This window comes from Dermacentor albipictus, chromosome 5 (assembly GCF_038994185.2).
Source record: "Dermacentor albipictus isolate Rhodes 1998 colony chromosome 5, USDA_Dalb.pri_finalv2, whole genome shotgun sequence".
In the NCBI taxonomy this organism is placed as follows: Eukaryota; Metazoa; Arthropoda; class Arachnida; order Ixodida; family Ixodidae; genus Dermacentor; species Dermacentor albipictus.
Window position 1 is genome coordinate 40,746,077 of NC_091825.1, and position 16,226 is coordinate 40,762,302.

Genomic DNA, 16,226 nt, shown 5'->3' on the forward strand with positions numbered 1-16,226 from the left:
CTTTTTAACTGTTCTAGGGAAAAAAACTGTACTTGTAAAAATTAGTTTTCGCAAAAAGAAGTCTTAGTGAATATTCTTCTGTGTGCCTTGTTTTCCTTGTAGCAGCAGGTTGAACATACCTTGATTCTAATACTGCGATTTTTTCGGACACAAAATTGTGAAGTAACAAATGTCAGTTTATTTTTCTACGTATCTCCAATGTTGTAATGTTTATTACGTTTCATCAGAGACGATGGTGAATCCGGCCTTCTATATTTTCCGTATATAAAAAGTACGTCCTTTCTTTGAACACCCTCATGTTTAATTATATTGTTACGGTGAAGTGAAGGAAGACGTTGAGTTGGACTAGAGAAAGACGAAGTCTGGCGGTTGCCTGAACGCCATATCCATCATTTGTAAATATAAGTTATTTTACACTCGTGGGCCTGCTTTCTTCCCGCAACATTTTGGTGGAAGGTGCGGGGTACCACCACGGAACTTCGCAGCGGACGTCATCTACCTGCTGCCACAATGGCAAATCAACCGACACAAGCGACAACGCCTCGGCAGCCCGTGCCCACGGTCATCCTCACTCACCCACGGGACCCGGGAACATTTTGTGGCACGGACAACGTCGACGTCGAGGACTGGCTTACGATGTACGAGCGAGTGTGCGACAACAACAGGTGGGATCCTACAATGATGCTTGCAAACGTAATATTTTATCTGAAGGGAACTGCGAAGCAATGGTATGACACACATGAAGCTGACCTAACGAGCTGGGATGTTTGCAAAGAAAAAATGCGAGACCTGTTCGGCAGACCTGTCGGTCGTCAGCTGGCAGCTAAAAAAGAACTTGCGTGCCGCGCTCAGACGTCCACAGAATCCTATGTCGTGTACATACAGGATGTGCTGGCCCTCTGTCGCAAGGCTGATGACAACATGACCGAGGCAGACAAGATTGGCCATATATTGAAAGGTATTGCAGACGATGCCTTCAATCTCTTGATGTGTAAGGATTGTGCCACTGTGGATGCAATTATTAAGGAGTGCCGGCGCTTCGAACAAGCGAAGGGCCGCCGCGTCACTCAAACTTTCGACCGGTTGCCCAATACCGCCGCGACATCTTCTTGCGAAGACCCGCCGCGGTTCGTTCAGCCCGCAGGACCGGAAGAAATAACGCGCATCGTTCGCCGTGAGCTTGAGGCCATGGCCCCGGCTCCCGTTCGTTCAGACTGTCGGGAAAGCGTACCCGCTATCTCCCTTATACAAGCGGTCGTTCGGGAGGAAATAGCAAGTTTGGGCATTCCATCTCTCTGCTCAGTCCGCCATACCAACACCTACCAAATTTCTCCGACCGCTCGCTCCCGGACGCAAAGCTTTCCACCACTCCGTCGCAACCCAGCTGAATGGCGCACAGCGGATGATAAACCCATCTGTTTTAATTGTTCCGGTATTGGACACATCGCCCGTCATTGCCGCAACCACTGGTCGTCGCCTCCTCGGTGGTCGTCTCCGAGTCACTACAGCCAAGTACCCGACAATCGCACTTTCTCGCCCTATACGCCGACTAGGAACATCAACGCCGACAGTGCTCCACCAAGATCCAGCCGATCCCCGTCTCCGCAAGGTCGTAGGTCCCGTTCGCCTCTCGTTCACCGCTCTTCGTCCCCTTCTGCAACCGGTCGCTTCGCTTCGGGAAACTAGGCGGTGCAGCTCCCGGAGGTGAAGCTGCAACTCCGACCCGGCCCACAAATCCTCTATTGACCCTGCCTACATGTGGAAACCTGCTGGACATTGAAGTCGATGGCGTTCCTGTTAGATCTCTCGTTGATACAGGAGCGCAGCTTTCAGTTATGAGCGCTGCTCTCCGCCGCCGGCTCAAAAAGGTTCTGACCCCCGCCGTACCGTGCACCGTGCGAGTCGCCGATGGGAGTACGTCACCTGTCCTTGGAATGTGCACAGCACGTGTGACCATTGGGGGCCATTATACCGTTGTTCTATTTATCGTCCTTGAACACTGCCCACACGACCTAATTCTCGGCCTCGACTTCCTTTCGAAACACTCTGCCCAAATTGACTGCTCCGCAGGTGTTGTACAGTTGGACCTGCCGCTTCCTGCCGACGCAACCACTTGTGCTCCACACCGCTTATGTGCTGCTGAATTTGCAAGGCTGTCTCCACAGGCTGCTACAAATGTCCTGCTGACGCCCTGTCCTCCCGTACCTGATGGCGAGTACGTCCTGTCGCCGCTTACTGACGTGGTTTTGTCGCGTAATATTGCCCTACCGAGCACCTTAATTCGGATCCGCGAAAACTGCGCTCGCGTGCCCATCCTCAATTTTGGGTTCTCGTCACATGTTTTGCCACACGGTATCGCCATAGCGCATATCACTCCTTTGGAAGAATTTCAGATTTCTTTTTTGACCTCTGAATCCTTCCTCAGTACGAACGGACCTTTGTCATCCACTCCTTCGTACTCGACGCCTGCGGACGATGTTTCTAAGATGATCGCCCCCGACCTTCCTTCCGAGCAAACAACAGCTCTTCGTCATCTCCTGTCATCTTATCGGGACATCTTTGATTTGGACGAGCGTCCACTTGGCCAGACATCTGTTGTCACGCATCGCATCAACACCGGTGACGCCAGCCCCATTCATAGGCGGCCATATCGTGTCTCGGCAACAGAAAGGGCCATCATACAGAAAGAAGTAGACAGGATGATGGACAAGGACATCATTGAACCCTCCAGTAGCCCGTGGGCATCACCGGTTGTCTTAGTAAAGAAAAAAGATAACTCGTGGCGCTTCTGCGTTGACTACCGTCACCTCAACCGGATAACAAAGAAGGATGTTTATCCCTTGCCTCGCATTGATGACGCTCTTGACTGCCTTCACGGATCCCAATACTTTTCATCAATTGACCTCCGCTCCGGCTATTGGCAGATTAGCGTCGATGAGATGGACCGCGAGAAAACCGCCTTTGTCACACCGGACGGTCTGTACCAATTTAAAGTCATGCCCTTTGGATTATGCAATGCGCCAGCTACATTCGAGCGCATGATGGACTCTCTCTTGCGCGGCTTGAAGTGGTCTACATGCCTGTGTTACCTCGACGATGTGATTGTGTTTTCGCCGAACTTTGAGAGCCACCTGCGGCGCCTCACAACCATACTCTCCGTGTTTCGCAGGGCTGGCCTTCAGCTAAACTCCTCCAAGTGCCATTTCGGTCGCCGTGAAATTAACATGCTTGGTCATCTCGTCAACGCCGCCGGAATCCAACCTGATCCACAGAAAGTTCACGCCGTGCGAAATTTTCCTGTACCTTGTTCAACGAACGATGTCCGTAGTTTTCTGGGCTTATGCTCTTATTTTCGGCGATTTGTGAAAAATTTTGCGGACATCGCTCACCCTCTCACTGACCTTCTTAAGAAAGACGCCTCTTTCTCTTGGGGACCGCTACAGGAGAAAGCCTTCTCTACCCTGATTGAGCGGCTTACCACTTCCCCGATTCTCTCCCACTTTGACCCTTCTGCGCCCACTGAAGTACGAACTGACGCGAGTGGTCATGGCATCGGCGCTGTCCTCGCTCAGCGTCAACAGGGCCAAGACCGTGTCATCGCTTACGCTAGCCGCCGCCTTTCCACGCCCGAGCGAAATTACTCCATTACCGAGAGAGAATGTCTCGCGCTCGTATGGGCGGTCGCGAAATTTCGCCCGTACCTTTTCGGTCGGAGCTTCTGCGTTGTCACCGACCATCACGCCCTCTGCTGGCTCTCCTCTTTGAAGGACCCAACTGGACGACTTGCACGTTGGGCATTGCGCCTACAAGAATATACATTTTCTATTATATATAAGTCAGGACGCCTGCATAAAGACGCTGACTGCCTGTCCCGCAATCCCGTGGATCAACCGGACGATACCGATGCAGACTCGGACATCAGTATTCTGTCCCTCTCCGGCTTCCTCCACATTGGCGACGAGCAGCGCAAGGATCCTGTTCTTCGAACACTTATGGACCGCCTAAGCTCCTCTCCCAATGACCCGTCCCTTCGGATGTTCACCTTGCGCGATGGAACTTTATACCGTCGTAGCGTTCGTCCTGACGGCCCGGAGCTCCTCCTAGTCGTCCCCAAGCACCTTCGACTCACCGTGCTCCAGCAACTTCATGACGCTCCTACTGCTGGACATCTGGGCGTCACTCGTACTTACGACCACCTGCGGCGCCGCTTCTTCTGGCCTGGCATTTATCGCTCTGTGCGCCGTTATGTCGCTTCTTGCGACCTGTGTCAGCGCCGGAAGACGCCTGCTATGCCTCCCGCTGGTTTGCTTCAACCCATTGATATACCTACAGAGCCCTTCTTCCGTGTGGGCCTCGACCTCCTTGGTCCGTTTCCAATTTCCATCAAAGGAAACAAATGGATTGCTGTAGCAACCGATTATGCCACTAGATATGCCATCGCACGAGCCCTGCCAACCAGCTGCGCTACAGATGTCGCCGACTTCTTACTAAAAGACGTCATCCTGCACCACGGCGCCCCTCGCCAGTTGCTGACGGATCGCGGCCGCTACTTTCTATCGAAGGTCGTTGATGATCTGCTCCGCTCCTGTTCTACAGAACATCGGATTGCTACCGCGTACCACCCTCAAACGAACGGCCTCACCGAGCGACTCAACCGCACACTCACTGAAATGCTCGCCATGTACGTCTCCAACGATCACCGCGACTGGGACGTCGCTTTACCATACGTCACTTTCGCATACAACTCGTCCCGTCACGACACTGCCGGATTTTCACCATTTTTCCTTTTGTACGGCCGCGACCCCACCTTGCCTTTTGACACGTTGCTACCTTCCGCAGTACAGTCACCCAGCACTGCTTACGCTCGCGAGGCTATTGACTTAGCCGCCCAGGCCCGAGATGTCGCCCGTCATCGCCTCACAGTCTCGCAAGCTTCTCAAAAGCGACGCTACGACCTTCGGCACCGAGACCACCATTTTTCACCTGGTTCCCTTGTCCTTCTCTGGACGCCTTCACGTCGTGTCGGCTTGTCGGAAAAATTACTGTCCCGTTTTTCTGGTCCGTACCAGATCTTACGCCAACTGTCCGACGTGACCTACGAGATCGCCCCACTCGGTCAGCCTTCCGTGCCTCCCAACTTAACCAGTGATGTTGTTCACGTCACCAGGCTCAAGCCCTATGTCCCCCCAATAAGTGAGGCTGTTTAACTTGCACCGGGACGGAGCTCCCCCACCGGGAGGGTGATGTTACGGTGAAGTGAAGGAAGACGTTGAGTTGGACTAGAGAAAGACGAAGTCTGGCGGTTGCCTGAACGCCATATCCATCATTTGTAAATATAAGTTATTTTACACTCGTGGGCCTGCTTTCTTCCCGCAACAATATGTTTATTAACATATGGGTCCCACAGCGCAGACGCGTACTCTAACTTCGACCTAACACATGCGTTATAAGCCGAACACTTACAGGAGCTTTTCTAAGTTTTCTCTTAAGAAAACATAGCTTTTGAAAAGCTGACGCACAGATGTCTGAAATGTGCACAGCCCATGAAAGATTACTGGTAAGAGTTACCCCTAGGTACTTATATTTATAAATCTACTCTATAGTGCCGCCATTAGTGTGGCAAGTGAAGGTACTCAGACATTTTTTTTCTTGTTACACGTAGAAGAACAGTTTTTTTTCCCCCTATTAAGTTCCATGCCCCAGTTCTCGCACCAGTCGTGAATTGCCAGAACAGTTGCTTGTAAAGATGCGTGGTCATTTGCATCCGTGATTGTATTAAAAATCACACAATCATTAGCAAATAATTTGATTGAGACGTCCTTTGGTATTACCTCCGTAAAATCACTTACATAAGTTAAGAACAATGGCCCTAACACACTCCCCTGTGGAACCCCCAAGGTAACTGGCAGCACACTAGAAGAACAATCCTGCACTAGTATTAATAGTTTCCTATGATTAAGGTACGCCGAAATCCACCTATCAACAAAGAGTGGAAGTCCAATGCTCTCCAATCTAAACAATAATTTATCATACGGTACTTTGTCAAATGCCTTGAAAAAGTCCATAAACAATACATCTACTTGGCCAGTCATGTCAAGAACACTAAACAAATTATGCAATGTCGATACGAGCTGTGTAACGGTAGACATACCCTTTCTAAACCCGTGCTGATGAAACGCTAAAGCTTTATGTTCGGAGACGAAGCCTTGTGTGTGCTTAGCAATCACATGATCTAACATCTTACAGCACTGACTGGTCATTTAGGCAGGGCGGTAGTTAGGAGGCAGAAGACGGCTGCCCTTTTTGTGTATGGGAACTACTCGCGCCAGATGCCAATCATCAGGTATTTCGCCCATTTCTAGTGAAAAGCTAAAGAGCTCTATTAGGTACCAAAAATTTGTTCGGCATATCGCCTCAAAAATAGGTTCGGGATACCGTCCGGCCCAGTAGCTTTACGCGTATCAGCATTTAAAACCAACGCCAAAACCCCTTCACCCGTTACCCGAATATCCTGCGGGAGGTCCGATGCGGTGGTCCGTGGCTCATATTCTTCATACTCAGAAAATACACTTTGAAAGTACTCGTGAAAGGTATCCTTTATACTAGAAGGATCTGTCTGAATGACACCATCGACATTAAATTTGGACAATTCAACTTTTGTGTTCCTTAAGTAGCGCCGGAACTTAGAAGGATCGTTTTTAATGAACTCCACAAGGCTGTTGTTGAAAAAAATATTCCTAGCTTGCCTAACTTTCCATAACAAATCGCCTTTAAGGTGTCTGAACTGCTCGGATTCTGTTTTACGTTTCCTCCATCGTTTTTTTTTTACTCTGAATTATTTCTCTGGTGATGCATTGATTTATTACACGCTGACGGAACGTTTTAGTGGCACAAAGTTTTCGATGCAGTGGTGAATACCATCACGAATTCGCTACCATGCTGCTTCTATATTACTTATAGGACCACATACATGAGTATCCAAATAGTCTATTATGGCCACATCACCCGCCCGAGCAAAGTCCTTGATAACTTTTATCACAGAAGCATTTTTTTTGCCTTTCAGTGTCTTTATTCCATGAGTAGAATAATAATTTGTCATCTGAAATACCCTCCTCAACTAGCTCCGCCGAAAATGTCACTGATAAATAAAAGATCTAGGACTGCATTTCCTCTTGTGTTTACTTTCACGACTTGCTCGAGGTTAAGGGAAAGCATAATGTCCACTATGATGTCTCCAGGGGTGGAGCAACCATAATGAAGCTCTTGCTGATTAATGAAGGGCAAATGAAAAATCACCGGTTATTATGAGACTTTTTCCCTGAAATTGTAGCGCGTGATTGTACAATTGGTTCAAATACAAGTCATCAGTACCGGGAGGGTGATAAACAGCAAAAATAACAAACGTAATATAAAAAAAACTCGACTCTCAAATACAGGCTTTCGTGGTTATCAATCTGGTCAAGTACTTGTACGTTGACCCCTTTTCGACCAACGACAGCTATGCCGCCACCACGTGAGCCTCTATCCTGTCTATACAGCTGATAGGCCGGCGAAACAACTTCATCGTCTCGAATAAACTCATTTAGCCAAGTTTCCGTCATGACGCAGACAGGTGGATCATCCAGCACCTACAAATCTTCAAGTTTATCAAAGTTATTCACAACCCTTCAAGAATTCAGAGAAAGCAATCGCAGCTGTCAAGGCTGTAGTCGCTAGCTAGGTGCAACCGCTGGAAGGTTTCGGCAAACACTTTTGCGTTTTGGTACTGCTTTGCGTGATAGGGAGCCACAGTCCCATGGTAAGGGTAGTCGTCAACCTAAAGCCTATCGTGTACTAGAGACACCTTCTTTCCGGCATCCTTATCAGTCTTGTCACTGCCCCAAAGTAGCTTACGCCTTCTGAGTGTGTCTGCGCAGTAGTCATTTTGAATAGAAATTTGCATTCCTTTATTTTTTTACGTTATTGCGGTCCACTTGCTTTTCACTGTAATCTTGGAAATAAAGAATAATGGGACGATTGCGCTTTGGCCGACCAAGCCTGTGAATACGGGCGACCGACAAGCAGGTGACACCCATTTTATCTTGAAATAGTTCTTTTATAATGGTAGTCCGCACGGTTGGTTCCGATTCTGTAAGTGTATCAGAAACACCGAATACAATCAGGTTTCACCGGTGGCTTCCATCCTCTAAATCAACTAATTTTTTCTGCTGCATGTGAAATATCTTTTCTATATCTTCGTTCCGGGAAGTATTGCTTTTTAACTATTTTATTTCGTCTTCTAGTCTTGTCAAACGGGAAACAAAACTATATATCAATTTCTCCGTAGTCTGCAGGTGGTCTTTCAAGTGGGATATGTCAGCTTTAAGCGACTTCTGACCTTCCACAAGCGTTGCTAACATCTCCTCCACCGTAGGTCCAGGATTTTCCTCTACATCCCTACAAACTAACAGTTTGCAAACACCGAAACAGTCGCACGCAATGCACTCGCAATTGTGGGCATGGCAGGACAACCAGGGATCTGCTATCACTTCTCAAGGAACTGCAACTAACCTGTAACACGACAACGAAATGCATGGTGATTGACCTCCGCACAGCGCTTTCGCCTTGCCCACTGAAGTTCATCCGGAACGGTGCAGTCCTTATAGGGTAACTTTCTGGTGACGTCACAAGGCCGCGGTTTGAAATAAGCGGCGAGGCATCCTCGATGACTCTGCCGATTTCCTTACCCAGCGCGTTGGCGCTTTAGCTGCACACATGGGTACCGGCGAGAGAGAGAGAGAGAAAGGCAAAGGAAAGACAGGGAGGTTAACCAGAGATTATCTCCGGTTGGCTACCCTGTACTGGGGGAGGGGAAAGGGGAAGCGATAGGTGAGAGGGAGAAGGATTTAAAAAAAAACTGCACACACACGCACGTACACACAAACTGTTTCTGTGGGCACTGTCACGCAGCCCGCAAAGGCGTTCCTACTGTGATGCAGTGCACCGTACAATCCTGGGCGAAGCAGAGGCAGGGAGCAGGGTGCTGTCTATCGATAGCAAGAACGCCTGTAAGACGACGACGAAACGCATGGTGACTGACCTGCGCTCAGCACTTTCGCCATGCCCACTCAACACAGCACAGCATTTGCTTGCGTGTATTCCGGAACTTTCAGATGTGCAAAATTGTTTTGGAGCTTTTAAGCAATGGTAGTGACACTACTATTATAGCAATTTTGTTGTTTGTAAACGTGATAAATCAGGGGAACTGCTATTTCTGTCCTTCCGGTGAAGGATATTGCCGAACATTTGAGGACAAAAACATGGAGCTCTTTGGAACCTATGAATATTATGAAAGAAGATAATATGCAATGTACCATGCTGACAGACAGTTAGATTAAAGGTAGCACAAAGAAAAAGTGATATGTAGATTACACGGATGCAAGCACCTTGCTGCTTTATTGCTGCAAAACTCAGCAGTTACAGAAGTGCTTAGTCATCTGGAAAATATTTCAGCATTATGTTAACTATGGCGTTCTATTGAGCATGTACCTAATTTGCATGCTACAAGTGGTTTGAGCTTTTCAGAGACAGACATCTGGCTTGTAAATGCAAGAGAATGGTGAAATCCTGCATGGAGCTCCAGAAAAATGCTTACATAGTAAGGGAAATTACAGAAACAAGTATGTGGATAAAAGGACCAAACTTTCCCAAAATGTAATTTTGGCAATGTAAGGTTTTATGAAACATAATTACATCTCTAAAACCGAACAATATACCAACATGATATGCAGCGATTGGTGCTACATATCAAGTTATCTCCCTAAACAATAATTGCATATATAAAAGCCACACATTTGCAAGAAATTTCACAATACATGACACTATAACCGACGTGCCTTATCTGTCACGTATGCTGAAATTTTCCTGCCAATGTTAGGCTTAGATGCATGCACATAATCACACAGTTCATGTGCAGTGTCAATCTTGTGCATTTCATGTGTTTTATTTTATAGCGTAGTAACTATGTTTCCTAATGCCTGTAATCAACTCTCCCAGCATTCAGCAATAGTATGCATGCTCATTTATTCATAAAAGTATGATAGCATCGAAACACAAGGTGAAAGACCTATGAACAGAACTAGTAGCAACTATAAGCTGAGTTTGCTCCTGGTTGGAAATGAATATTAGTAACCTTTCTCATTTTAAATGTTTCGATGAGGCAGCAGGCGAACTCAAAACCTGCACAAAAAAGAAGTACAGTAGTCACATGGCTGCATATACGAGATGTGGGAGTTTATCGACCAGCACACGAATTTAGTTGCAGGGAGCCCTGATAGAGCAGACAAAGAAGTGATTGAGGTTTCACACATTAGCAAACAAGGATCGGCATGTGTCAGGAAATAATTACAATCTCTCGTCAAAAGCATGCCACTTTTATAGAGCACCTGTACTAGATATATCACACACATTGCGTTAGGTGCCTAATTTGTTTCGCTACAGTTTTTAGTGCCTATGCACGTTTAACCATTTCGATGACAACAATATTTTCAGAAAACCACCCAAAATTTCTAAACATTTTTATGCGCTATTCTTTGTGAAGAGTTTTCATTACTTCAATATGAGCAGTTCGTTTATTTTTTGGTGCTGTCTTTTACTAGCTGTTTTTCAATTTCTTAAGTTGCAAACAGACAAAGAGGCAGAAACAGTCTACATGAAGCATATTTTTGGCAAAAGGTGAAGCGCGCTTTCGTTATCCTCCGTAAAACATGTTATCGCAGGTGCGGTACGAAACGTGAACCGCATAACAGTAAACGAAAAGATGTTTCTGTCTAAACAGGAGGCCAGGGACCCAAGTATTCCTCCCAGTCATTGGTACTCAGTTGAAGCTCCAAGAATTAGTTGTTAGTTTTCCAGCTTTCCAGCTTCATTTCAAAACTTCAGATGAAACATGTATTCTTGCACTCGACAGGCAATTTTTGTCACTGCAGCCACCACATTTTGCGCTGTCATTTTCACAACCCAGGGAAGCCGACTTCTGCATAATTTCTGCCCACTGCACCCTCAAATATAAGTTTGCTCAGAAATTGGCATCACTCACACCACGCTGATAAAAACATTACCGCTTGTATATGGCACTCAGTAGGTAAAATAAAATCACTGGATGAGTCAAAGTCATCACTAGCCCACAAAGAGTGAATGTGGCTATAATTGATCTAGTTTATTCCAAGAATAATTTCAGATTGTACTTCGTACCAGTGCTGTCAATGTGTTTCTTTGTGCCCGTTTCATCGCGCTATTACAAGTATACTAGTATGTCTGACCCAGTAGCTTAAGCAGAAGCTGTGCTACAATATCTGTTTTTCACTGTTTTTATGAACGCAAACAATGATGGTAATACAATGTGAGCTATGTAACGTGGACATCAAGATTTCTTGTACCTTTTATATGTTTTATCTTTGTGGCATATAGTGCATTTCTACTGATTCAGGTGGGTGACTGGAAAAGAAGAAAAAGCTTAGCTGGAAAGATGTGTTCTTTGCTCCATAACAGCAATACTATAACTGATGGATGCCAATGTAGCGTGGCTTTGACCTTTCTGAAGAAGAAGGCAACGAATGATGCACAGTTTCATGCTGCAGTACTTGAACAATGTCTTCATTTCTATTCAAGTACATCTCCAATCACCTGAGGCATGTTGCTGCCAAATAAGACATGAATACTGTTTTCGGCAAGAGACGAAGAGGGGAGTGCTTACCCTGTGACAAATAGTGTGTATGATAACAAGGTTAACAGTGTTACTAATAAGTGCCAGGTGCATCATGTGCGCACGTTTTTAGAATGTAAAAAAAATGTGGTAAATAAAATTCCTTTCAAGTGTACACAGCGCTATTTCTGTCAGACTGGCCAGTGCTTAAGTCTAAGGTTAGAGAGTATTGGCCAGATTGAACGGAAGGCCTTATATGCATTTGGCAACACGCTGTGCGCAATGGTCATTGAACAGTGTAAACCACTGTTTGACAAAAACGCTATTTTGGATGATTGTCCTACTCAGACAAGAGAAATTGTAGAATCTTGGCACATATCTAGAATGCAGGGAGCATGTCTTACCCGGCCATCTTTCGCTTTATGTGATGGTGAAGTCAACTTGCTCAATTTTAGATGATAGTGTGCTATTACGATGTATTTTACCACTGTAGTTATTATGTGGAACTGATGCTCTGATGCCCATGCGTCGTGATCGTGTGATGAGTCTCGAGGGTATATATGGGCTACTTTAGGAATAAAATTTCAATTGTCAGTCTGCATTGGTCTTTGTGTCCTCTTCTTGTGGACTTCGTTCAGTGTGCACAAAACTTTCCTCAATGAAGTCAAACCAACTTGTCAACCTTCCCGTCTTAGTGCATAACTAAAAGCATTATGCATGCAGTGTTTTTTCTTCATCTGCCCAGTAAAATTTGTGAGTTTGGTATCCTCTGCTTCATAATCACAAGAATGCTACATTTGGCAAGCATAACATTGTGTGCATGGGAATAGCATGGTCCTCAAATGCGTCATTTATTATACTTAATTTTTGCGTTGTAGTTGCTGATGTGCTTGTGCCCTAGGAGAAACATGGGAGTTCAATGGAGCCGATTTTAGGTACTGTAGCTAAAGCCCATTTGTACTGGCTATCAAAAGTAGTAAAGCACACATACCTGACTGCAGTTTGTGCACGAAAATAGCAAGGTCCGAGATACTTTCTTGCACCTGACATTAACATTTGTTTAAAACATTACATTTACTTGCCAATATTTTAAAATCTTTTCACTGATAGTTCATGACACATGAAATATGTAATGAACGCACGTACCTATTCTACGTCCGCCAGCTATGGATACATCGCGATGGCTACCAGAGGCAATATCCGGCACAGTTCTTTTACGCTCGCAGAGTGTGCCAGTTGCAGCCTGAAGAGCATTGGTGGCCTGTCAGGGCTTCCCTTTTTACAATTAGCAACTAGCCATGCTTCATGTTGTGCAAAACCGCAGCTGTGTTCACCACTGGGCAACAAATCTTGTGACTGCACATGAAAACATCAAATGCATCTTCCCAAGATATAATGGAACGATAGATGTAATCAATGGAATAGCAATATTTTAACGACAGTTTAGGTAGGATGTGCAGTATGAAGTGCTAACCAAAACAGTTCCCACTTTTCCACGCTGCAACACTACGGGAAAGCATCATTGGATTTTCTTGGCCGCTTTGCCGCAGTGCCATACTTCTGTCAGGGAATTACCACTCTCTCAGTGGCCAGCTTCCATCGTTAATTTTCATCACAACGCAAAAAGCCTTCAATCTCAAATAATCTTTAAAAAACCAGTATTTCTTTATTCACTTTCATGACTGAAGTGAGGCAAGAAAGCCCTTTTTGGTGAAAAAACCTTACCACTTTGCCATCCTCCAAAAATATATATGTACAGTAACTACATAAAACCGTATCCCATCCTAGTCCAATGACTGCCGTAGCAATCAATGCTCTACAATAAATGACCAACACAAAATATAAAAGACAAATTATTGCGAGGAAATAGGGTGCCAGCAGCTCCTATACAAACTTTTTTGGCATATACAAAAATTTTAACAATTGTGACAGCACATTCGTAATATATTTATTTGATTGCTCAATGAGGGGAAAATCAGCTGCACAATACATCTAAATACATAATTGAATTATTTTGATTCAGTTTTTAACGAATTACTTTCAAACCAATACTGAACCTTATGCATTTTAGCTAGTGCTTTTAGCTTATGCATTTTTGCAAGGCATATCCACTAAGAAAACGCCATTTTATGAACTAGAGCCTACAAATAGCTAAAAGATCAATGTACTTCTTAGCACACTTTTCGAATGAATATCCGGAAACTGGCGGAATCCAAGAAATCATTTCAGGTGAACATGCCTTGTGAACTCTTTGGCTACAAATTGTAACTTGCAATATGCCCTAAATTGAGGGAAAACACAATTAGTGAATTTCCTCTCCCCATTTCACCTGCGTACATCACAACTGATATCGGCAAATGTGTATAGTCTACAGGACACAGCTGGTGCACTTTGTGTAAACCTATTGCGGTGCATCACTGTTCGTGTTCAATATTTCAGATATTCTCTTATAGGAGCAAGGAAACATTAGGCTTCCGAGTAGCATGTTTAACCAGATAACATAAGCACACAGCGCACAGCACATAAATACTCACACAGTACATAAATACTACTCGACTAACTTGTGGTATAAAGTTTGTAAACAGGGATAAGGTGCCTCAGAAAGACTGGCCAATGTTTCAATAGGAGCACCTATCTTCGTCAAAGGCGGCCTCGTCATCATGGGCATGTGAGTTTTGAATGGTTAGTGCAGTGACGTCACTTGCGGGTGTTGTCGCTGGCGGATGGTTTTAAACGGAAAGACTTCAGAGGAAGCGAGCGCTGTAGTCCCACGTCGGTGAGCTTCGTTCCCAAGACGACGGGACAAGAGCGGGAGAGTGCGAACGCAGGGAGAGAGGAAAAGAAAAAAAAGGGAGCCATGGCAACGCCAATGCCAACAAAAAGAATGAAGAGAGAAAGAACAAGTAAGAGAAAAAAACGTTAAGATGGGGGCCTGGGAGCGCGTTGGGGAGGCGAGAGGTTAGGAAGCATTCAGGGGTATCGTGGCGGCATGTTCTTGTGGCATTAGGAGAGCCGGTCAGGTGGTCAGTGCGCGAGTAACACAAAAGACAAAAAAAAACATGAGTCGAAAGAGTGACTTGAGTAGCATGGCAGCAATTGCTAAATTGCCAATAATTGAGTAGTAAATACTACTGTAGTGATCTTGGCAAATCTGCGGGGCTGGTAACTGTGTAATTCCCTTTTTGGTTGTCTTTTTATAGTGTATTAGCAGACGACGCATACACCTGGCGGTTAGTGGCTGTGACGAGAGTCCACATCGCCTTCATATTTTTTATCACACTGCAGGTGATAAGGGATCGCACAGCAGTTGGTTCCTTATATCGTAGGGCACACTAAGGAGCCCTGCAATGTGAGTCATACCTCACTGCCAGTTATTGGTAATCGTGGCATTCATTTAGGTTTCAGTATCAACAATACTAGAAGGTTGTTCTGTGTTTACACTGTGTCAATCATTTTTTTCGCGGCTCTAACTTTTATTGTAGTTGGGCCTTAAGGGCTTGGAGACAGGAAAAGCCAACAGTGTTCAGAGTTTAAAGTAGCTGGATGTATTGCCTCATCCGCACCATGTGTCGCACTCAGTGCAGAAGGATGCCGACAAGTATGGGTTCGGAGTTCGACTGTTTGATGTTGCGCTGCCAAGCCTGAGGGCGGATAATGAAATTCTGGCCGTGGCAGCTGCATGCCTAGGAGTCTCAAATGCAAAAACGCGTGTGTACAGTGCATTCTATGCAGAGTAGAGAAAACGAGGGAGTCACTATTAATCCAGATTCCCTCATAATCATATTGTGGTTTTGGAACATAAAAGTACATAATTTGGTATAATTTATTAGTTGGTGCCCTTCGATTTTCCAGTTGTCTAAATTTCTTGTTTACAAAAGCTCTGTTGCTACAAATCGCGAATTTGTTATCATAACACGCTAACCTTCAATCTAACCTTACTCAATATTTTCCTTTGGCATCCCTTTATAGTGCATTAAAAGCATGGAACACTAATGCTTTTTCATTATTTCTTATTGGACTCGTGCTGAACAGCTATATTGCATATAAGCTGTACTACTACCGTGGGCTTCACGTTGATAGGTTGCCGTATAAGAGCTTGTATTTTAGAGATAAAAGCACCTGAGCGTAGCTTTCTGCCTTTTGATAGACTACTGAGAAAGGCAAACATGACTTGCATGATATATCAGTTATTAGTTAATTATGTTTTCAGTTTTTGCTCCCAGCCCGAAAAGAAAGTGAACATAATTGTATATTGCAGTTTCACAACTTGAAACTAGGAAGCCCAATGCATTTAACCATTATCCTACTTGGGATTACCAAGGCTTGTGGTTGACATTTCTGCTACAAAACAAAGAATGCAAATCCCTAGCTACTCACGTCACGGCTTAAAAATGTAATATAAATTCGTGGGTTTTGCAACCACAAGTTGAGTATAAGGCGTGCTATAGTGAGGTACTTCAGATTCATTTTTAACAACCGGGGTTCTTTAATATGCGCCCAATCCCCGGTGCACATGCATTTTCGCATTTGACCCCCAATTAAT